Below are 23,707 nucleotides of genomic sequence, written 5' to 3' on the forward strand. Positions count from 1 at the left end.
CATCTTATATCAGCCTGGACAGAGTGAAGGCTACGAAGCCTGAACCGGCCGAAACCTGGGTGAAGGGGATCGACTGACTCCCTTGCTGAGCAAGATGTACGTGTGTTTGCTTCATTGGTGGTGGAGTGTCTAGGGATATTTTGCCTCGGAGTCCAGATACTTGACGGGAGAATGGGCTGTCTGTTCTGTTTCCACCTGGCCTCCAGAGGCGCCCCCGAAGAGGGGAAGTTTAGGGGTGTAGGTCTCCCTTTTAGTGTAGCAGGCCTTTAGAAAGGCCACTATTAGCTATGGTGAGGCGAAACATAACTGGAAAAAGTACATTGTGTGCTCTCACCTACCATCCCTGCCAGCTAGCCACATCATTAACTTGCAGGATCCCCATACAGACAACCCTGTTGAGATCAAAACAGATTCACAGCCAGGAGGAGAGAGGAAAGTGTCAAGAAACCAAGGGGATAAATTGCTATTGCTGCTGCAGAATAGCTGAACCTTCAGATGGAGAAAAAGGCATGAACTTGGGGACGGATCAAAGATCACGACCCTGGAAAGGAAATGGGGCGAGTTTAGGATGCCCCTGTGCCAGGAAAAAGTCTTCAGTGGAGGAGGGAGTGTGTGTACGCTCCCTCCCAGTGCTAGCTCACACTTGGGAACTGGATGGCATTCTGAATTTGCTTAGAAAGCAGGTTTTCACCCCAGTTTCAGTGTGATGGGCAGCCTGAATAGAAATTGATTGTTGAAAGACACTCCGCATGCTCTAATCCAGCCCTGGTGAATGGCATTGGAGCCATATTCATGTGTCTGCAGACTGTAAAGTTCTTGAAGTGCCCTTTTGGTAGGAAGGGGGAGGAATTTGCAGAGGCAGCCACTTCCAAGCCTCTTGAGTAGCTTTTTTGGCTGAGAGAGATGTCTACGGTGAGTGGGGGTTTGAGAAGAGGGGGAAGCTGGTGGAAGCAATTTAGTTAAGGTTGGCGTTAGTAAATGAGAGGGTTCATTGGTCTCTTGGAGAATGTGAACCACCAAAAGCAGCAACACTTACACGAAACAGAATCTCTGGCTTCTTGCGTACTGTGAGCAATTCAGGCTGTTTTTGTTTGGGAGGGAGGATGGCGGGGGTGGAGAGACTAGGAAAGGGTTATCTGTTTGACACCTGGCCATATTAAAAAGTAGGTCTGTAAATTGTACACCACACGTTGGCTTTGCATGGACAAACACATTCGTTCCTGGTGTATAAGAACAGAGGCCTCTGAATACTTGGCGAGAAGAGTGTGCGAGGTGGTGGCTTCCTTGGCACTTCCCTCAACTAAAACTGACATTTCACCAAATACGCCTTGTGAAATGTTCTCTGGCCTCACTGAGTCAAATTTTAAAATTGTTTTAGATGACAGCCTATACGTACCAGAAATTTCTCCATGCTTCTTTAATCTCTGATTAATATAATCAGGGAAACAAATAAAGTGCTTGTGGTTTCCTGAGTTCCCTAGTACTTGGCAGGTGTTACTAAGGCAAATGCAGAGGAGAGATTCCTTTCAGCTTTTGAGAGTTTTGTTAGAGTTAACTGACCTAGGACGAAGATTGTGTTTGGTGGGTTTGACCTCTAGGGTGTGTAATTTGCGAGAAGAAATGTGTGCGACCACATGAACTGGGTCTGTGGATGTAAGGATTCCATTGAACAACACTGTCATAGTCTGTGTCACGGTTAAGGTGCACAGCCCCTGACAACTCTAACTGAAATATAGCCCTTGCTGGTAGCTGCCCAGGAAGTGTTTGACAAGGTCTAGATATTCAATTAAGTGAAGGCTTTGCTAGATTTTTCACTATCGAGTTTATTTGAAGGGAAGATGGTACCAGAATCCTATTAGTACTTGCCTTCATGGCTCTCACTAGTTCCTCTAATTGTGATATTAACTTTCATGTTTTGAACACGAGGCGATTATGGATGTCTTTCATTTTCCTTGAACGTATTCAGGAAGTTACCTTGCTAATCAGCTACACCCTGGGAAGAGAGCAGTGTGCTTTTATTAAAACTTTTTTTAGAGTAGTTTTAGGTTTGCAGAAAATTTAAGCAGAAGGTACAGAGATTTCCCCAATATTCCCTGCCCTTCCTCCCATCCTCCATTATCAGCATCCCCCATCTGACTGGTACATTTGTTACAATCAATGACCCAACATTGAAACATCTTAACCACCCCAAGTCTGTAGTTTACATTAGGGTTCACTCTTGGTGTCGTACATTCTATGGGTCTGGGCAAGTGTAAAATGACATGTAGCACCATAATAGTATATAGAGCAGATCCAGTGCCCTAAAAATCCCCTGTGCTCTGATTTTTCATCTGTCCCTAACCCCTGGCCACCACTGATCTTTTTACTGTCTCCATAGTTTTGTCTTTTCCAGAAAGTCATAAAGTTGGAATCATACAGTCTGTAGCCTTTTCACATTGACTTCTTTCACTTAGTAATACACATTTAAGTTTCCTCCATGTTTTTTCATGGCTTGATAGCTCATTTCTTTTTAGTGTTGAATAATATTCCATTGTTTGGCTGTACCACAGCTTACTTATCCATTTACCTACTGAAGGACTTGGTTGCTTCCAAGTTTTGGCAATTATTAATAAAGCTGCAGTAAACATCTGTGTACACGTTTTTGGGTGGACAGAGGTTTCAGCTCATTTGGGTAAATACTAAGGAGCACAATTACTGGATGGTATGGTGAGAGTGTGTTTATTTTGTTGAGAAACTGCCAGTCTTTTTGAAGTGGCTGTAGCATTTTGCATTCCCACCAGCAATGAATGAGAGTTCCTGTTGCTCCACATCCTTGCTAGCATTTGATGTTGTCTGTTTTGGATTTTGCCCATTCTAATAGGTGTGTAGTAATATCTCACTATTGTGCCCTCTTTTTTTAAGCCAAGTCCAAAGGCCAGTACAAGTTCTTAACCAGTGGTCTTTTCTGTCTCTTTTGGTATGTAGGCGTTTACTCTGGTCCAGCTACCCATTTAGTAAAGGACTGGTTTCATGGGTCTGTGTTCTCCGCATTTGTATGATAGAGGTAAACATCATCTGTGGGGAAGAACCAACTGTACGAGGCCCTTCATCCATGTCTACAAGTGTCTGGTGTTACCACTTGCCCCCGGTGTGTTTTCTTTGGCTTAGAGGTGGAATGGAATGTTTTGAGTGATTATCTGATTTCTCCCAGTAAATCAGCAGTGGAACCAGACTGCTTATTATCGATCATAATTTCTCCTTTGGAGTGGAGAAAATAAACAACAAATGCTCAGTCACGCTGTTGAGTAGCTTTTAGATGTTAGGCTAAGTCTATCTGGCTTGTCCTGTGAGTTAAAGTGTAATCGGAGACTATCTGACTCAGTGTAGTGAGATGTGTCCAGGGGTCGCGGTCGCTTAGAAGATGAGGAAATGCAATTGTGGGCAGTAATTGAATGGCTTGTAAGTTCTGGACTAGTTTCTCAGGGTATAAGCAGGGTCTCATACTTGGCGTGGCTAGTTCTCTAGTTCTCTAAGGTGTGTTTTCTGTACCACTTCAGGCCTTCGCCATGTGTTTGGTTAGAAAATAAATGCCTATGTTAAATCACTAGAATTTAGTTGTCTTTTCTATCTATAAAATTAGTCTTTCATTATAGAAGTTTAGGGAAATACAAAGGCATTTTGAAGTTATAGTAGAAAAACATGTTAGTACGGCATGATTAGAAAACCTGGCTATTTTAAACATCAACAGAGTAATGATTTCATTAACCAGTAAAAGCCACCGTATAGTTAATATTGTGGATTTTGGATTATTTGTTCTGGAAGCCTAATACATTATTTTCCATTTTTTAAGACTTTGTTTTGGCAGACTCTATGAAGCTATCAGATCAACATTGCCCTTATAAAAAGGTGTAGTGTGTGTCATTTTTTTTTTTTTCCTGCTTTAAAACTTTTTTTCTTAGATTCTTATGGTAACACCCAACTTTAGACACAACTCTGAGAAAAGTATGACCTCACAGTTAGGTCTAATCATACACAAATCCAGTCTTCTTAAAGAGGCTATTCTTAGATTTCTTCTATATGTTTCATATAATCTCTTTGTATTTGATTAAAAAAAAAATCCCCACAAAACCGTAGAGGACAGTTGTGACAGTCTTTTCTAGTGCTTTTATTTATTTTGCTGAGGATGGGGAATAGTTCAGAGAATCACCAGTATCTAGTTTGTGGTGACTCTTGTTCAAGACCAGAGACACTGGTCTGAAGCAGAAATCCAAGTTGGCCGTTGCTGGCTCACAGATTTCCAGTGGCTTCCATTGCCCTCTGGATCCAGGTAAACTTCCTGTGGTTTACCAGGCACTGTGTGCTCCAGCCCCTGCTTGCTTCACAGACACACCCCTCATGTTCTCAAAGCTCCCACTCTGCTGAACTGCTGGTTCCTGGAATTTCAGTAGATTTCTCTGGCTTCTCTAAGATGTACCTCCTGCCCTTAAATGTCCTTTCCTACCCCTTCACCTAGTAAATGCAAGTAGACTATACTTCCTCCCCGACCCCAGCGTGCGCTAGCGCTGCCTGTTTACCAGCCACACGCTGGGTTACGTGCCCATTCATGAGACCGCCCCTTCTCCAGGCCCCCATCACATAGGTCTCCCCTTTGGGAGATGGGAGATGTGTTCATTCCTTCAGGGGCAGAATTTGCCTTGTTCACTTCCGTTCCTCAGTGCTTGGCATGCAGTAGACACTCAACGGGATGTTGGGTTGACTGCAGAGGCATTGGGTGATGAGGTGTTTTTGTTTTGTTTTGTTTTTTACTGGGCAGGGGCACCAAGACTGTCTCCTGACCTTGTGCTCATAGAGCTGCTCTGCTACCTGTGTCCGGAACAACAGCAAACGCTGTCTTCACCATCGTTGGACGGATGAGTGGATATATTGTATACTTTGGTGGAACACTACAAATCAGTGTGTGTCCCAAGCCTTTGCTTTCTAACTATGGATGATGTTGTAGGCTACTTTGTAGCATATACCTAGGCGTTCATGATACATTTCACCTCTAAAAGGGGACAAAGTGTCTTTGGGTTCACCTTTCCAAGGGCTTTGTTGGAAGTGTTCAGATTTGCCACCTCAGTTTTGGTGATGGTGGCAGGTCACTCCAGGTGTTTCTTATTACCGTATTTAATGTTGAAATGCCCCACAGCGGCCTCTGGGAAACAAGCATGGCCGTCAAGGGTGGGGAGGCATCAGGGCAATTACCAGGCACCTGAATCTCCAAACTGAGGAAGTTGCTGCAAACAGGATGGGGAGACTTGCTGAATTCTGTGGATTTCCACACGTGGCTTGCAGAGTGGAGTTTGGGGGGTTGATAGAGTGTCACACCCAGTGTGTACTTGCATTCATTTTTCTTTTTTTTCTTCTTTTTTCTCAACTTATGCCTTGCAGCATTTACACCTAGAAATGCTAATATGAGCTTTTAGACTCATACAGCCAGGTTGAGCAAGGAGTAACAGTCACCTTCCTTGTTCCCTCAGTGGATAGGTGTTGTATTTTGTTTTCAGTCACCGTGCAGTTGCTTTTAGATTGATTGATCATCAAAGCTAGCGAAGTAAACGTTCACAGGTTCAGGGTGTGCTTTCTTGGTGGTGGTTGAAATTTTCTTGACAGGGGAACGAATGTTCTGGAAGATATTTCTAATCGTCGGGATCTTGGAGTGGGGTTAACTTGCAGACTCTTCCTATTTTACTTCTCCAAGGCTGTCAGATTTTCTTATCTTTGATGCTTCTCAAGCCCACAGCTGTGGATTTTATCCCTATTTACTCCTACCAGTAAACTGGAGGTGTCACACTGTGTAGGTCTTCTCTTTTAGGGAGAGTATTAATATTAAACAAAGGGTTAATAGTTTGACGGTTATTTAGAATGAACTCACCTCCTTACTTGTTATTAGTCCCTAGATGCGATGCATGGGGTGCAGTTTGGTGATTAAAGTTCATTTTAATGCTCACTCGTTGAATGCTGGGAAATGTTCACTTCTTCGGTATGGCACGGAATGGCGTGTGATAAGTACAGCCTGAAATAGGATTCAACCTCCAAGGACTTGGGAACTGCCTACTGTGTGCCAAATACTCTGAAATACCCAGAAGGAATGTAAGGCCTTCTCCAGCAGGACTGCACTTGACTTGCATTCTGCTTGGCCCCAGCTGGGTGCTGTAGGGAATTCAGAGCAGAGGGAATGGTCCTTCCCTCTCCAGCACTTTGCAGCCCAGAGAGTTGTGAAATGCAGAAATAACCAACGTACAAGTGGAAACAAGAAAGGTAGTTCAGGCAGACTGGTTCCAGGGAGGGCTGGCTTACCTTCCACCTTCCAAAATGAAGTTCATCTAATGCGGTGAATACATCTGAGGAAAACAATGTGTCATGTTCACTCACAGTTCGATTAGCTTGGAGTTTATTTTTACTTTGTAAGGCAGAGGTGGGGAGAACTGTTGCTCAATTTGTCTGTCCAGGTGGCACCGAAAGGCTTTTTGTTTGTTTTTAATTTTCCCTTTATGTGCTGATGATTGAAAAGAAATGGCATTGATGTTTTTAATTTCATAATTTACATCTGCCTGTAGATCAAAATCATGTAGGTGTTTTTTTTCATCTATTCCTGTTACACTCTGGGGCCCACCCACTTTCCTTACCTGGAAATTGTTGGATGGACCAAATTTCTTAAGTCTTTAATGGGAAACTGTGTTTACCTTAAAGTTAATTAGAGATACGAGTTTATGGACAATTTCAAACTCCAGTTTTTTAAAAAAGCGGTGTTGATTGATGGGATAATCTTCCACGCATCTGTTCCAAATCAAACCAGCCTCTGTGGGTGCCAGGTTTGTGTCACCAGTGAGCTGGTTAATACCCTTCAGGGCGTCTCAGGGCACTTGGGATCAAATGAGGCCATTCGCTGCTAAGGAGCAGAGTTGGCATATTCAGCTAGACAGACGTAGCTCATAATTCAAAAAAGTTTTCCATAGGAGGAAAGAGGAAAGTAAAAGAATGAAAACATGGAGTATGGGTGAGCTAAGGAGAGTTCTTAGAAATCTAGGACCTGCATTAAACCCTTCACGTGTTTCTTTCCTTAGTGAACAGTCTTGTGCCGTTAAGGTTTTTGAGACTGAATTAGAAGGGCTAAAATAGTCTTGAGAGAAAAATTATTTGGTGTTTAATTATAGGAAGAGCTTCTCAACTCATGAAATTATTTGCATGTAAGCAGTGGGTTTTTTTTTCAATTATCCCAATATACCAACTCAAATAATAAGTTTTATTCTATTGAGATTTTTGGTTTTGTTTGGGGTTTTTTGTTTGTTTTTTGTTTTTGTTGTTGTTCTTCGCTAGGCAGGCCTTCATTTATCTAAACAGACGTTTGCTAAGAGTCAAAACATTGTGTCTCTGCTTCGTTTAGTAGCTCCTGATTATAGAAACACAAAAATTTGAGGAAAAAAATCGGCTAGATGATTTTAACGTCTTTGTTAATCAGAGAATACAATTTTGAGTATATGTGCCATAAAGCAGAGGTTTGGACTTCTTTAGGTCCAAATCACTACCTGGTAAGGTGCCATGTCCTTTGAAAAATATATTAAGTATTTCACATCATTTTAAACCTTCAGTGCGTGTAGCTTATTATTGAGAAATACCCTAAGTACCCAGAGAAGAGGGCCAGTGACTTTTTTTTTTTTTTTTTTGGTAATTTTTCTTTTTTTTTGGTGGTAATATATACACGACATAAAAGTTACCCTTTTAACCTTCTTTTTCCTTTTTTTTTTTTTTTTTTGGTAATTTTTCTTTTTTTTTGGTGGTAATATATACACGACATAAAAGTTACCCTTTTAACCTTCTTTTTCCTTTTTTTTTTTTTTGCGGTACGCGGGCCTCTCACTGTTGTGGCCTCTCCCGTTGTGGAGCACAGGCTCTGGACGCGCAGGCGCAGCGGCCATGGCTCACGGGCCCAGCCGCTCCGCGGCACGTGGGATCTTCCCAGACGGGAGCACGAACCCGTGTCCCCTGCATCGGCAGGCGGACTCTCAACCACTGCGCCACCAGGGAAGCCCTAAAATTTGTGTCTTTTTTATGGGAAAAATTTAGTCTGATCTACAGAAGCAGCTAGCTGCTTTTTCTTGTCTTGGTGTTGAAGTTGTGAATTAGGACCCAAAGCATTTTAATTAAAGTGCTGTTGATATCTTGCTCCGACTTCGATTTTTATTGCCTGTTGGCCATCCCACATCTGGTTCTTTTCTGTCATTCAGCAAACATGTGGCACCCCAGCTCTGGGCTCTGCACCATCGCTCTGAATTTGCCTTTAGAGTGAGCACCCAGATGTGGAGAACCTGGGGAGGGACTAACCCACAGTGAAAACTTGTCCTCTGGGAAAGAGAAAGGACTGGGAAAGGAAAGAAACCTTGTAGATGATGGTTGCCCTTTTTTTTTTTTTTTTTAATGAAATGTCTCATGTTTAATTTCCTTGATGGCATTTCGAATAAACCATAATTTAAGGAAATCTGAAAAAGAAAAAAAAAGCTTGAGATTCTTCCTTCCAAGCATTGCTCTACTTGCAAGTCATTTTGTGCTGCTGTGACGACAGCTAATGTTTACCCAGTGCTTTTACTGTGGCAAAGGTGCTGTCTGGAGGGCTGGCATATATCCTCTCATTTAATCTGCACCACTGATGGGTAGCCTGCAAATTTGCAAATGTAGGCCCAGAGAGGTCATGTAACTTGCCTGAAGACCCAAGGCTATCAGCGGGGGCTGGAATTTGAACTCCCAGTCTGGCCTCAGAGTTTAAGCACAAGGCTACCCATAAATTAATTTATGAACAGTTTTATTTTTGTCCTGTTGGGGGCGTTTTCCTCTTAGTTGTTCCCACACTGTTGTATCCCTTCGTTTAGAGTAGTGAGGGCTGCCCCATTAGCACAGCAAATTCCCAGGATGCCAACCCAGGCCTCAGGGAGTGTATCCAGGGTAGCAAACTCTCTGCTTTGGAAAAGAAACAATGATAAAGAGGGTGCCTTCAGTGGGTAGAGGGGCGGTTTGTCAGCACCTTTCTGGCTGTCTTACCCTCCAGTATTGGGCCTTGGTCTGTTCCATCCCTGACCCTGTCTGATGTACCCCAGTAGGTGCCACCTCTGCTGATAGCTCAGCCATCTGGGCGCCTCTCCCCACCTCCTCTCCCCCCACCCAATCCCAGGTTGGAACAAGTCCCGTTGTACTTCTGTTATAACCTCTACTTAAACATAGTCTGACTAGCACAGTAAGAGTGGATTGTTTTTCAGGCACTGTATTGATCACCTGCTGTATGCCAGGCGCTGTGCCACGGATCGCAGCTGGGAGGAGACTGCACTCGGGGAGCTGGGGGAGGGCCCCTGACTGAGGCCGGGAGTGGGAACCACAGTCAAGGAGGGCTGTCTCTCTCTCAGGAGGTGATGCTGAAGCTAAAACCTGAAGGAGAAATTGAAGTTCATGTAGGTGTGGGCAGGGGCGGTGGCAGGAGGAAGCATTCCATGAATGTGGGGAAAGAAAGGAAACTGGGGAGCAGAGCAGGGCCGGCGTGGGCTCTTTTCCTGGGTCCCATCCAGGGGCTAATGGCAGAAGCGGGCGGGGGTGGGGGACAGTAGGAGCGTTTCTGCCTTTTCATAATCTGCTCTGGCTGCTTAGTGCAGACATTGGTGTTTCCCTTCTAAACTGCTGGGAGACAGGTACTTTGTCATTTGTCATCTATAAGATGATCTGTCTTATTCCATGATAATAATAGCTACGGATTATGGTCTCACTCTGTGCCCGGTGCATATCTGAACACCTTACTTTCAGGGACTCACTTCATTCTCATAGCAACGTTTTGCTGTCTCTGTGTCCCAGGATTTGAACTGGGCAGTCTGATGGTACCTTGGTCGGCACATAAAACCCTGCCATTTGAAGCATCATTTGCATTTTTCCATAGCCTTAGCACAGCAGCTGCTCAGTAATGTTGGTGGAATTTATTTTGGGGGGTGCCCAGGTTTACTTCTTATTAAACTCTAATGGAGTTAAACATACAGTAAAGTACCCAAGCTTTGAATGTACCAATTTATGGAAAAGTGCTTAGTGAATTTACAAATGAATTCCCCAGTGTAAATCATTACCCCGATCAAAATGCATGCTGGTATCAGCACCCCCCGAAGTTCCCTTGTGCTCTGTTCCACTCATCACCCCTCCAAAAGTAACCTTGTTCTGACTTCTATCACTGTAGGTTAATTTTGCTTCTTTCTGAACTTCATATGACAAGTGACTTTATACAGAATGTATTTTGTATGTGTGTAGATTCTTTGATTTCTTATCCTGGTTCCTACACTGACTAATTAGTCAGCCTCCGTGTTACCTGTAGCGGTGGTTCTTTGCCACTGCTATGCACTGTCCCACTGTGTGAGAGTATCTGTGGAATTGTTTTCAATTTAGCTCTGCCCCCTGGGTAGCCCCACCCCCATCCCTAGTGTTGATCACTGGACACTGGGAGGGGACACAGGCCCTGCAGAATGTGTCTCCCAGTTAGTTGAGGTTCTAGCTACCTTGCTAGTTATGTTTTGCAGCCCTCAGAGCCTTTGAGCCTTGGTGGACTTAACCTGGCTAAACCAGAGTCTTTAGGGTTAGTACCTGTCTTGCTTCCACCCACTGTCGTTAGGAGGATCAGATGAAACAGTGCACATCAGAGTGTTTTGGTAATTTGTGAATTATTATTCTTGTAGAAAATGATATTAAAGATGATTAGTAACCCCCCCCCCCCATACACACTTTCTCTTGTTCTCCAGAATGTGTTTCAAGATCAAAACTGTTCTTGTTAATCCTGTATATAACATGATGGTGCAAAGCAGCGTCTGGCAAGCTGAGAGGCGACGGTTTGAGGCAGCAAGAACCAAGCTCTGCGGAGACCTCAGGCTGGGGAGCTCTGCAGCCTGGTTTCTCAGGGCCTGTGTTTTTCTGGCACTTGGGGATGCCTGGGAACTCGGCCGATTTCCTAGGGTTTGGTGAGTCAGGATGAAACCAGCCTGTGTGGCCGTGTAAAAGTAACAGGACAGCAGGAGGCAAACGCGTTTCCTAAAAGATCCATGTTTTCTTATAGGCCAGTTGTCGGGCTCCTTCCGTTATTTCCTGAAAAGAGACCCAGCGTGTGCCTTTGCCCGGTTTTCTGCCTCTAGCACTGTGCGCAGCAGGCAGTCATCCTGCTTCTGTGTCGTGTGACCTTTGACCCTGTTTCATGGGGGTGTGGGTTCTAGAGGGCGGACTTTGACGGCTGAGACACGAATGCCTCTCCTGCTTAGCAGCTGGTCTGAAGAACGGAAAGCAAAAACAGGACTCTCTGAAACTGCCCAGCTTCGCAGGCTTGCAGTGCCCACGTGCCCACGTCCGGCCTGTGAGCCCAGAGTGGGTCTGTGGAGGCCGGCAGTTTGCTCGCTGGGGGCTCCTCAAGGGACTGGTTTTCTTTCTGTTGCCTCTGGCTCTCTCTCTAGCAGTAGAAATGGTAGCCTGGGGACTTCGTGAAGGTTGAAGGAGCGTGCTTTTCACCAGGACACCGTTGGGGTTTTACTCTCCTGCTATGAAGGCTTTTGGTGTGATGAGAGGGGGCAAGGAGGACAGACAGACAGACAGACGGGCAGTCGGTGTAATTCAGGGACTCAGCTGGCATTGTCAGTAAACGAGTTGCAGTAGGCCGTCTGGGACCCAGGGATGCCCTTCCCGCCTTCGCTGTCATCTGTCTGCTCTAGCCAAGGCTGGCAGGGTCTTCTGGTTTCTCCCTGCCTCGCTCCCGGGCTACTTGGAGTGCCTGCCCATCGAAGCCTTTGAGATGAGGGAGAGAACAGCACTGATCACTTGAACCCCTGATTTGTTTGGTTCTTCCTTGACCCCGTGCCTTGCAGCTCTGGGTCCTTGGTACCTGATAGGTGATGTGAAAAGGCACCTGGAATCCACCTGCCAGCCCACACGCGGAAGCCAGTAGGCTGTGCTGATTTTCATGAGTACATTCTTTCTCTTGTTCTCGAATTCCCGTGGGTTCCACCACTCACATTTTTTGTTCTTAGGCTTTGACATGTTTTAGATTAGCATGCTCCGTGAGGTCGTCTGTGTGAATCATCCCTTCTTTCCTTTTATGCATTAACTCCTTTCTGTTTTTCCACCCCTGGGTTCTTGGAGAGAACTTGGTGGAATGGAGAGAGACTCAGAAACCAGATAGGGGTGCCAGATTCAGCAAAAACAAACACAGCTTGAGGAGCTGTGCTTAAATTTCAGGTAAACAATGAATAGTTTTTTAGTGTCTGTATGTCCCCACTGTGGCATGGAACACACGTGTGCTAAAAAATTATTTGCTGTTTATTTGAAATGCGAATTTAACTGGGCATCCTGTATTTTATCTGGCAATCCTAAAACCCATTAAGACTTAAAATAAGAAACAAACAAACAAACAACTCAGTTCTGCTCCTGCCTCCCTCTGTGATCACATGGCATCTTACCTGACCCCTAAGCCACTGTGCCTTCTCTAAAAAGGGCTCATGCCGTCTTAGCTCTCAGGTTTGGGGGATAACTGATGCCCTCAGGACACATTCCGTGTCTTCCTTTTCTGTGTTTATGGGGTGATGGTGGATTTCCTTGCCCTTCCTTTGCCTCCTCTCCTCCTCTGTGAAGCTAGCCCACACTGTCCTCTCCTTTAGTGTGGCTCCTTTTTTTTTTTTTTTGGCTACACCGAGTGGCTTGCAGGATCTCAGCTCCCCGACCAGGGATGGAACCCATGCCCCCTGTAGTGGAAGCACGGAGTCTTAACCACTGGACCGCCAGGGAAGTCCCTAGTGTGGCGCTCTGGGGTCTTCTCGGGGCATCACCTCCTCTTCTTCCTCAGGCTGCTCTCAGTTCGCTTTCACTTTTTCTGTCCTTCCTCCACCAGCTTCCTTATTTCTTCCTCCCTGCAAGCTGTCTTTGACTGTCTGTCTCAGGTGTCTCCCTTTATTTGGCCACATGTTACCAGCCCTCTTCTTTCATTTCTCCTTTCCTTCTGAGCCTGCAGTGGCACAGGGAGAACAGGGCCTTTCGGCCTCTCACTGTAGGGCCAGGCACAGATAACAAATACTTTTGGGGCCTCGGTTTTCTCCTCGGTTCACTGAGAAGGCTTGTTGAGAGTTCAGGGATTGCAAACTGGCAGGCTGCTTTTGGCCCACAGGTGAGTGGTTTGGCTTCAGAGTTTGGAAAGCCCCTTGGAAAGAGAGGTCTTAGGGCAGGAAAGGCACGGATGCTGTCGTTTGCCTTGGGCATCATCTCTGTCTGTCAGCTTCACAGGCTGGTTCATTTTGCATCTTCCTGGCAGTCAGGTTTGAAACCCCGGAGCTATGTTTCAGGTAATGGCTGATGAAGCCAGCATGCACTGTTTCATTGAGCTCTTGAAACAAAACCACAGGGCACAGTTGGTGCAGATTTACAGATCGAGAGAGCTGAAGTACAGAGAGGTTACCTTGCCAGAGTCATTGGATTGGCAGGCCGGCTCTGCAGCCCCCATTCTTCGCCACTGTGTTGTATTTCTGTGACCACTTGCAGCTGTGAGGTTCCGTGAAATTCCTTGTAGGAGTGCAGAGTAGAGCAAAGTTTGTTTGTCTTTTACATTCATAATCTTAAGTCCTTGTCCTGTCATCTGGGCAGTTGCTCTATATTCTTGGGTAGTGAATCCTTAGACTCAGTTTCCTCTCAAGGATCCTTCTTCTTTCCCTTTGTTACCTGAAAACTGGGTTTGCCTCTTGGTGGGTTTCAGGTCAAAAGATACAACCAAGCCAAAGAGGGGGAGAAGGAAAGATTTATTACTTGTGGCAAGTAAGGAGGACACCGGGGATCTTTCCCCAAAGCAGTGTCTCCCCAACAGCAAAATTGGGGTTCGGGATAAGGTTAGCTAAGGGCACATGCATATTTGTGAAGTGGCTTGAGCAGAGACTTCAGCATAGAATTGGGGCAGAGTTTGACAGAGTCCAAGCTTTAGTTTATTGAAGTCACGAGGGTCAGAAAAGGTCAGTATCATTCCGTCCCCCACCTGGGTGGGGACCTTTGTCCCTGCGGAACTCAAAGATAGGTATCAGATTATATATCCCTTGAGGAGGAACTAGGACTCTGTTTTATTGCTCAGCTTTTGTTTCCGGGCTGCTTTTCCTTTGTTTCTGCATTCCCTCACTTCCTTTAAGATCGTTAATTACTGAAACCTGTTCAAGGGCAAGCACTGTGGCTAGGCTTTGATCACAGGATGGCTTAGGCCCAAAATGGCTTCCCTTATGTCAAGAAAGCCATGCCTGGTTCTCTTTCTCCAGGGACCCCCTACCCTATCTGCTTCCACCATAAAGATGTTTCCAAAAGTTTTCTCTTCCTGCGGCCTGCCTCTAGCGCTTAGAGATGATCAAGTGTCCTTGGCGTTCATTTAACTCAGTTTAGTTTTTGGACACCTACTAAGTGCCGGCTGTATGCTTGAGATGTCCTTTTAGGAGTAAGGCAGGGCATCCAAAGCTCAAGGAGACTTTGTGAAGGAGCTCAGAGGCTGCTAGGAGACAGGTGAGAAAGCAGTGACCACAGCATGGTTGAAGGAAGATGGAACCCATTTAGGGTTCACGCAGGAAAACAGACCCTGCAGAGTAGGAGGGAGAGAATTTAATCCGGGGAGTTGGTTATCCCAATGATAGAGTCGCTGAGAATACAACTCACCGGGAGGTGCGGTGAGACAGGCCAGGGGTTTGGAGCGGCAGGACAGCACTCCTATACCTCCTCCTCCAGAGGGCAAAGGGTAGAGGTGGTGTTATCAGAGCCCAGGGCAGGGGTCACTCAGGGAGAGAGGGCTGGAACCATGGGGGCCTTGAGACAGGAATGCTGCCCAAGGTGGAGAGGAGAGGGGAGAAACACCCCAACCCTCCCTCCTTCCACCCTTCCAGCCTCCGGCCTGTGCTTTTCATTGGCTGAATCGGCTTGAAGATCTCCGATTCCAGGGAACGGGGAGATGCAGCCTGCAGAGGTTGCCCCTCCCCCGCTGAGCAGGAGAAGGGCAGTCAGTGCAGGCCTCTTGCGCCAGACACGCCCAGGACTGGCTCGGGCAGAAATGAAAATGGAATGAGTGGCGTCGGCCTGGGTGGTCGCTGAACGCTTCACAGATGGCAGAATGTTGGAGGACTTGGTTTTCATGGCGAAGGGCATTCCAGGGAGGAGGACCTGCAGGGACCAAAGCACTGCAGCCGGAAACAGCAGGCTCCGCTTGCAGCATCGCAGGTGGCTCCAAACGGCTGAATTGGTACCTGCGGTCTTGTTCTGTCCCTCTTTCTTCTGCATCAGAAGCCCCTTTCCCAGAGTGCTTTCTCGTGTCCGTGTTCTCATTTATGGCTGAAGTAAGTTTTCCCACGGGGAAGGCCGAGTGGGGAGCTCTGCACCTTGCTGCCTCCTTCACAGAGCACATGTCCTCTCACAACAGCTGGGGTGCCTCGCCAGCCCAGAAAGCAGTTTATGGCCAATGCCAGTTACACATGGTGCCTGGGACCCTTCCCGCCCCAGGGCTCTGATGCCTTGGGACGAGACAGAGCTGCTCACATTAGTGACTCTTCGTGGCTTGTCTCCTAGCCCCGAACGTCTGGCACTCGATCATGCTGTTAGAATCCATTTCTCACTTTCCCCTGCTGTGAAACCTGTTTTTATGATGATGGAGGATTTTGTTTAAACTTTTTTTATGATGGAAATTTTCAGGCATGCACAAAAGTAGAGTGAATGTACAAACCGCTTAGTTTCACCAGTGATCAACAGATGGTCAGTCTTGAAGTGGTTTCACCCAGAAATGGTTCAGTTTGCATCTCTGATAAGGATTTTATAACCACCATACCATTATCACGTTTGAAAATAATAGTAGTATTTACTGTAGTAAATTTGTGTTTGAAAGGTAAACAGCAGAGGCTTTTCTGGAATTAAGTGTGTTATCCTTGTACCCCCTCTGCTTTAATGCTTTACCCCTGTGCCCTGAGGCACAGATGGAAATCTCTTCCTCACCAGTGTGCTGACCGAAGGCTCTGGGACCTTTTACCTGCTGCCCTGTTTCTTGGTACGAGCCCCGGAAGAATCCCAGTCATGCTAGATCAGTCTGTCCTCAGGAGAGTATGCGGACTGGCTTCCCAGCCCCCGTGGCACACAGCGGTCTGAGTCTCAGGTCACCACCTTGTGCATGTAGGGCAAGAATCGTGGCGTCTGCAGCTCTGCTGCGAGGAAATCTCCTTTGCAGTCTTCCCTGGAAGCCGGGAAGTGTCTGCTGAGCACCCTGGAGGAATCATGCCAGAGCGAGGTGGGCAGGCATCTAGAAAGTCTAGTGCAATGTTGTGTGTGAAGCCACGCAGGGCTCGACAGCAGCATACAGGGAGCTATGGGCAGTGTGTGCAGACGGATGGCTTCTGGACAGGTAGAAAATGAGCATCTTTGTGCAGAATCTCCAGCTGTGAAATCTGCAGCTTGTGCAGCATCCACAGAATGGTTTCAACTCACCTATTTCACTAGAAATCTCACAGCAAGTCTGTGGGGGAGGTAGTGGGAACCTCACCTGGGCAACAAAGGATCTGGGGCTCAGGTGAAACGCTCAGGGAGGAGTGCCGGTAAATGGGACAGTGGGCTTGCAAGGTAATGACCTGACTCCCAGGCCAGGATGCTTTCCACTTGGCTAGCTCTTCAGCAGAAAAGGAAAAAAAGGGATCTGGTCCTTCCACACTTAGAAACAAGGGGGACTGACTGTAGCTTTGACGGTAACGCATGAAGGAGAGTGAGGTGACAGGTAGCAAGTGTCCTTTTACCGGAATTTATCCAGATACTTGCCAGACCTCTGCCAGGTGGGGCCAGTCCACGTGGGTAATGAAGCCTCACGGGGGTTGGGGCAGGACGGCCAGGCCTTTGACTTCTGTGAGTCTAGGAAAAGAAATGGTGGGTGGTTCACCTGTTGAAATGACCTCCGAGCGACGGTCCGGATTATTTGACTTTGCTCTCGTTTGCCTGTGTGAGCTAGTGTTTAAAATGGGCCGCTGGCTTGGGGGCTTGGGTGCTTGGGCCTTTGGTTACTTTTGGAGCCATTGCTCTTTGTGGGAATAATTTGACCTCTGTAGGCAATAGCCTTTCACTTTTCACTGTGTGGTTCCCAGACTTTGCTCTCCATCTGAATCCCCTGGAGAACTTCAGAAGTCATGATACCTGGTGTCACGTCCTTCAAATTCTGGGGACAGGAGCCAGGCATTATTTTTTATTTTTTATTTTTTTTAAAGGTTCCTAGGTAATACATTTTTGAGTACCTATTAATCTCACCTGAGGCTAGAGAAAAACTACTGCCCCTTTAAACTGTTCTTTTGTGTTTTTTTCCCATTAGTTATTTTTCCCCAGCTTTACTGAGATGCAAGTGACATAAAACATTGTGTAGGTTGGAGGTGTTGATTTGATAGACTCTTACATTGCAAAATGATTAACTACTGCAGCATCAGCTAACTACCTGCATTGCGTCAGTCATGTAATTACCTAAAATGTTCTTTTATTTTTTAATTGCATTTTCTGAATAGCAGAGGCAGCTCATGACGTGCTTTCTCCTTCCCTTTTACAGAGAAGGTGGTGTAAATGATTCTGTGTTCTGTGCCTCTCCCACTTAATTATATTTTGGAGATTTTTTGGTAGCGGTCCGCTGATTGCTTCCTCATTCTTTTTTACAGTTGCGTAGTGATCCATTGTATGGCTGGGTGCTACAGTTGGGTATCTCATTTGTTTTCAGTCTCTGGTCTCACCAACAATGTTACCGTAACCTTGAACATGGATAATTTTGTCTGTGGGTGAGTATATAGAAGGGGATACATTGCATTTGTTAACGCTTACCTAGCGCATATTACGTACTGGCTATCCTTTTAAACCATTTCCTTCTATTGGCTCAATCCTCACATTAGTCTGTGAGGTAGCCAGTATTATTACCTCTGTTTTACAGATGAGGAAACTGAGGCTTAGAGAGGCTTGGGTGATTTGCCCAAAGTCAACACCCCAGAGAGTGGCAGAGCCAGAATTTACACCTAGGCAGGCTGATGCCAGAGGAGTCCCTTCACCCTGAGATATACTACCTTTCTGGGTAAATTCCCAGACATGTCATTGTGGGGTCAGATGCCCTATGCATGTGTAATCTGAATAGATGTTACCAAATTGCCCTCGACAGGGCTTGTACTGATTTATTGACGCTTCCATGTGCAGGATGTGAGAGAGAGTGTGTGTGGCCTCCTACCACGTTTTTATCAAACTTGGATTTTGCCAGTCTGGTAAGATAAAAAATGTCAAGTTGATGTAGTCTCTTTGCATTTCTCTCAAGGGTATGGGTCAGCGTCTTTTCATATGTGTGTGAGAGCATTTGGATTTCCTTTTCTGTCAATGCCTAGTTCATAGTCTTTCACATTTGTCTTTCGGGATGTTGGTCTTTCTCTTACCCATTTTTCTCAGTACTCTCCATATTACAGAGAATTGCCCTTTTTTCTAATTTTGAGTTGCAAAAACATTTCCCACTTGTCATTTATCTTTTGACTTGGCTTTAGTGTTTTTTTGTTTTTAAAGCCACAGTGAAATTTCTTTATGCTTTTTTTTTTCTTTTCTTTTTCTTGTGGTACGCGGGCCTCTCACTGCTGTGGCCTCTCCCGTTGCGGAGCACAGGCTCCGGACGCGCAGGCTCAGCGGCCGTGGCTCACGGGCCCAGCCGCTCCGCGGCACGTGGGATCTTCCCGGACCGGGGCACGAACCCGTGTCCCCTGCATCGGCAGGCGGACTCTCAACCACTGCGCCACCAGGGAAGCCCTGTTTATGCTTTCTTAATGCCGTTTATGATCTGCAGGAATTACTGTTATGATAAAACTGGGTATTTACACTTTTGAAAAAAAATGTAGGACAGACTTCTGTTGCAGTTTTGTTTCAATGGTAAACAATGCATTTAAGAGAGATTCAGAAGAAATCATAGAAGTAAAGATGCTAGATACTCTTTGAAGTTGCATTAAACTTCTTGAATTCATAGCTGAATAATAGAGGCACATCTCCTGGTGTCTTTCCCCCTCATATTTCTCTGCAGTATCACTTTATAATTTCATATAAGATCTTGAATTAGGATAAATCCCCTCCTGTGAGGAACTGATCAATTCCTGAATTATGTGCATTTTGGATATTATTACTGTAGCCTTTTCCGCTCTGCAGAACCTTCTTAAATGACCTTCCATTTAATTGGCATTATTTCTCTCTCCTGGTCAGTTTCAGACTGTTTATCTGGTGGTTTTATTTTACTCTGCAGTATTTTCCATTTCCCCTGCTTAAAGAAAGGTTTGAAGCTCTGGACGTTAAATTTAATTATCTTCCATATTGACCAATTAACCAGTCATCTTTGTTCATCTCACAAATATTTCTGAGGATATTGTGTGGCCAGCTGCTGTGCTAGGGTTTGGGGGACAGTCCCTGCGTCTTGGAGCTTATATTCTAAGGTGGGGACAGGAAGGGTAGGAGGGAATAGACATCAGACAACTGATTTCAAGTTACATTGTGATAGATGCTTTGAAAGATACCCATGTGGTTCTCAGAGGATATGATGGGGGAACTGAACTGGTCTGGGGCAGCCCGGGAGATGCTCCCCAGAGACGCCATGTAGGCTGCCATCATCTGAAAGATGAGTAAAAGTTAGCTACGCAGAGGATTGGTAAAACACGTTCTGGGCCAAGATAACAGGCCATGCAAAAATCCTGAAAGCAACAGAAGCATGGCAAGTTTGAGGAACTGAAAGATGTGGTCAGAGTACGATCTGGATGTGGCCTGAGGAAGGATCTGGAAGTAGGTGGGGCCAGTTTTGACAGGGGTGGTAGTCTCTCTTCTGACGCTACCGTGTATTCCTTTGCATAAACCTTGAACCCTTAGTGAAATCTGTAAGATGTCCATTTGAAGGGAAGAGACCTACTCGTTAGCCTTGTCTCTGGCTGTCTTCAAATTTCTGAGCTGAGAATATCTTAAATGTTGCTTATTGCTAGTCTGATGTTCACTTTTACAGAGTACAGACTAGGGAAATCAAATGACACGAGTCCACACTTTTAGCCAGTGTCAGAACTTGAACCTTGGTCTCCCGGTTTGTAGACGGTGTTCTTTGTACTCTGCACTTCCTCTTCCCTCAGAGAATATGTGTTCTAAAAATGGAAGTGTCTTTTGATGTGTAGTTTTTCCCTGATTTGTATGAGAACTCGTACGAAGGTATACAAATTAAATCATTTAAGAATTTTGTTGAGTAACATTTATTAAAAACACCACACGGAATTCTCTGGTGGTCCAGTGGTTAGGACACAGCACTTTGACTGCTGAGGGCCTAGGTTTTGCTTCCTGGTCAGGGAAATAAGATCCCACAAGCTGCATGGCGCGGCCAAAAACAAAACAAAACAAAACAACCCCCCCACACACACCATACAAAAGGGAAGAGAATGCCTTCTAGAAGGTGGGATCTGCTGAGACCACTTCCGTGCCTCTAATCCTACAGCTTCTGTACACCCTTTAGTACCTAGAGCATCTAATTCAAGGAACAATGCTGGCATATATGTCTTTTAAATTAGGAATAGGTGTTTATTCCAGTGTCTGTGCCAATCTAGAACATTCTTCAGATGAATAAATTTGGCCGGCAAAAGTGGCATTTAAATCCATCCCTTTTTAGTTTTTCTTTAGGATGTGTTTTTGCCAATAGCCTTCCTGTTTCTAAACCCATATGTGGCAAAAAGATTTACTGCTTGTTAAGCAAACCTCCACTTGGCTGGAGGATTGAAGAAGGAATAAAGATGGGAGGACTGTTGATATATAGTAAATGTGTCCAAAAATGGGTTTCTCCCTTCCTCGCCCTTGGTTCACACTTTATTGTGTGCCCGTTTGAAGTTGAAAGATGAGTAGCCAGCTCTGGGCTTTCTTTGTATAAGGGAAGAAAAAAAGGGAAGTGGTAGAGGGTATGTCCTCTCTACATCTGTTAGAGTCTTAGATCCTTAGGTGGGGCAGGGGGGGGGCTCTTCCCTGTGCTCAGTGGGATTTCTTGGCATCTTACTAATGTGTTGAGGAGTCCTGCAACCTGTATCTGAGTGAGTCAGAGCCTCGAGACCTTCCCTTATTGGAGCCTGTACATTTCTGTGCTGTGGTTGTCTCTCTAATGTCTCAGGTACACATTTCAGATCTTGGCTGCTTATGTGAGCGATGGAAAGGAAACCTGGTGAAAAGGTGGATTCAGTAGTATTACCAATGAGGTGGGCCAGAGGGGAGGTTGAAGTGAGTGGGGAGGAACAGTTAATCTTAGGGTCTTAGATAGGCAGGGGACAGAGGTAGGAAGGTTCCCTCCTGCCTGGATCAGCTGCCTGGGGAGGTGAGTGGAGAAGAATCAGGTTATTTAGGGGGTGGTCTGGTCGGCAGAGAGCACCAGGAACCTGAACAGGGCTCGCTCAGCAAGGTGGTAAGGTAGAGAGCTCCTCTTCTGTGTTTTCTGCCCAAGGTTGTCACATCTCTGCTTACCGGTGGGTTTCAGTCTATAGACGAAGACAGTCAGGAAAGTTCTACTGGCATTTTCCCATTCTGTATTCCGTGTTCTTTCTTAACCCCGTTTCCATCATTAAATATTATTAACTGTTCCTGTTTTGTCCCCAGCGCTGAACCCTCTACTGCTATTTACTTTGCGGACATCATCTGAGACTCTTCTTTCACAGATAAAAAATGCATAGGCTCCATGTTAAAACTGAAAAAGCAAATCGTTTTCTATTTTCAGGAAAGGTAGGTTTAAAAAATCACATAATTCGTGCCTTTGGAATTCAAGGCACACAAATATGAAAGTTAAGTCTCTCTTGTCCTGGACCCTGGTTTGTCCTCATAGCCGTAACTGCTGTCACTAGTTTCTTAGGCAGTTTCTTAAGGGTTTTTTCTGGATATGTTTTACGCAGATGCATGTGTGGGCCTCTGTTGTCCCCCTTAAAACATACATGGGAGTTCATTGTACATGCTGTTCTGGCTCTTGCTTTTTTCACTTAGCAGCGTATGTCATGAGTTCATTCCTGTCGGGCCTAGAACTGTCTCATTGTATAAAGGGCCCCCATAAAGTATTCCATGAAATGGGATTCCGTGAAATGGGAGCTCTCTATTTTTGTAACTCTTTCTCTATTGTTTCCAGTCTTTTGCTTTTTACAGACAAAGCCAAAGTAAACATTCGTTTTTTCTTTTTGACACCTGCGGCAACTTTTTATTTATTTATTTGGCCACACTGCACAGCTTGTGGGATCTTAGTTCCCCAACCAGGGATTAAACCCGGGTCCACAGCAGTGAAAGCCCTAGTCTTAACCACTGGACCGCCAGGAAATTCCCCACAGTAAACATTCTTTAAAAAATTTTTTTAGCATAAATCTTAGTGATAGTTGGTGAGTATTATCTATGGGATAAATATCTAAGAGTGGAATTACAGGTTTCAAAGTATATGTGTTCTTAATGTTCTTGTTTATATTCACTTGGGCGGTATTGAGTCATGTTTTTTTTTTTGCGGTATGCGGGCCTGTCACTGTTGTGGCCTCTCCCGCTGCGGAGCACAGGCTCCGGACGCGCAGGCTTAGCGGCCATGGCTCACGGGCCCAGCCTCTCCGCGGCATGTGGGATCCTCCCGGACCGGGGCACGAACCCGTGTTCCCTGCACCGGCAGGCGGACTCTCAACCACCGCGCCACCAGGGAAGCCCTTGAGTCATGTTTTGCTTTTTGTCATCTCTCTCTGCACCTTGTAATCCTTTCTTCTTTTTACTCTCTTGTCTGTTTTGGCCTTTTCTTTATCCCTTAGGTGGAAATATCTTTTATTCTTTATTGAATTTTGGAGGGATTGGTTTTCCTTAGAAATAAGTGCCATGTTGTTTACCCTCCTCCCTGCCCCTGAACTTAGTCAACTTTCTTAGCTTTGAAAACTCCTTTTGTCTGCATATTGATAACTTAGAAGTCAGTGAGAGAGCAAAGATACATGGCTTTTATGATCAAACTCTCCTTTTACTAAGAATCTGAATTGGTAGATGTTGGGAGTTCAAAACTCTTTTTGGAGTACCACTAAGACCTGTCACTAGCATGGCCCACTCCCTCAGGTGACAGAAGGAGGTGATGGTCTTTGTAAGATGCTAAGAAGTGTTAAGAAGTTTGTTTGGAGTTTGGGGCTCTCCGTTGAGGGTTTTGAACTCTGACAACAACACATCAAACTTTACCTGGCGTGCACTGTGTACAGAGTTCAGTTTCGTAAAACAGATTCTATCCTGATCTCCATCAGTTCACTAACATGATAGGAATCTTAGCCCCATGTTCTCGAAGATATTTTAGGGAGTTTAAGAGTAAAGTGGATTTCCTCATTAAGTACATAATCAATTGAATTCACTCCAATTTATGTAAGTTGAACTGATAAAAGGAACACAAGCTTTTAATATTATGGTTCAGTTGGACAGGATATATAATTTGAGCAACGTTGCAATAAAACTTACTAATTAGTTAGTGATAGTTTTCCTGTCATCGACTCATGCTTATTACATGGGTTCAGTTGATAGAATAGGAAAGTGCAAAGAGAAGGAAAAGGACAGCCTGGATTTCTAAATACAGAGCTGCGGCAGGTGGTGGCTCCCATGAAAGGTACTAGCACAGCTTCTGGTGTCACTTGTGACAGCTGGGTCATTGCCTACCTCTGAGTGT

General features: G+C 45.4%; 1 protein-coding gene across 2 annotated transcripts in view; it reads left to right on the forward strand.

The window, feature by feature from the left end:
- Window positions 1–23,707, forward strand: part of CCDC6 (coiled-coil domain containing 6) — a 121,641-nt gene that overhangs the window by 1,207 nt on the left and 96,727 nt on the right. The window lies entirely within an intron of this gene.

This window comes from Neophocaena asiaeorientalis, unplaced genomic scaffold, assembly GCF_003031525.2.
Source record: "Neophocaena asiaeorientalis asiaeorientalis breed wild unplaced genomic scaffold, Neophocaena_asiaeorientalis_V1.1 scaffold183, whole genome shotgun sequence".
Classification (NCBI taxonomy): domain Eukaryota; kingdom Metazoa; phylum Chordata; class Mammalia; order Artiodactyla; family Phocoenidae; genus Neophocaena; species Neophocaena asiaeorientalis.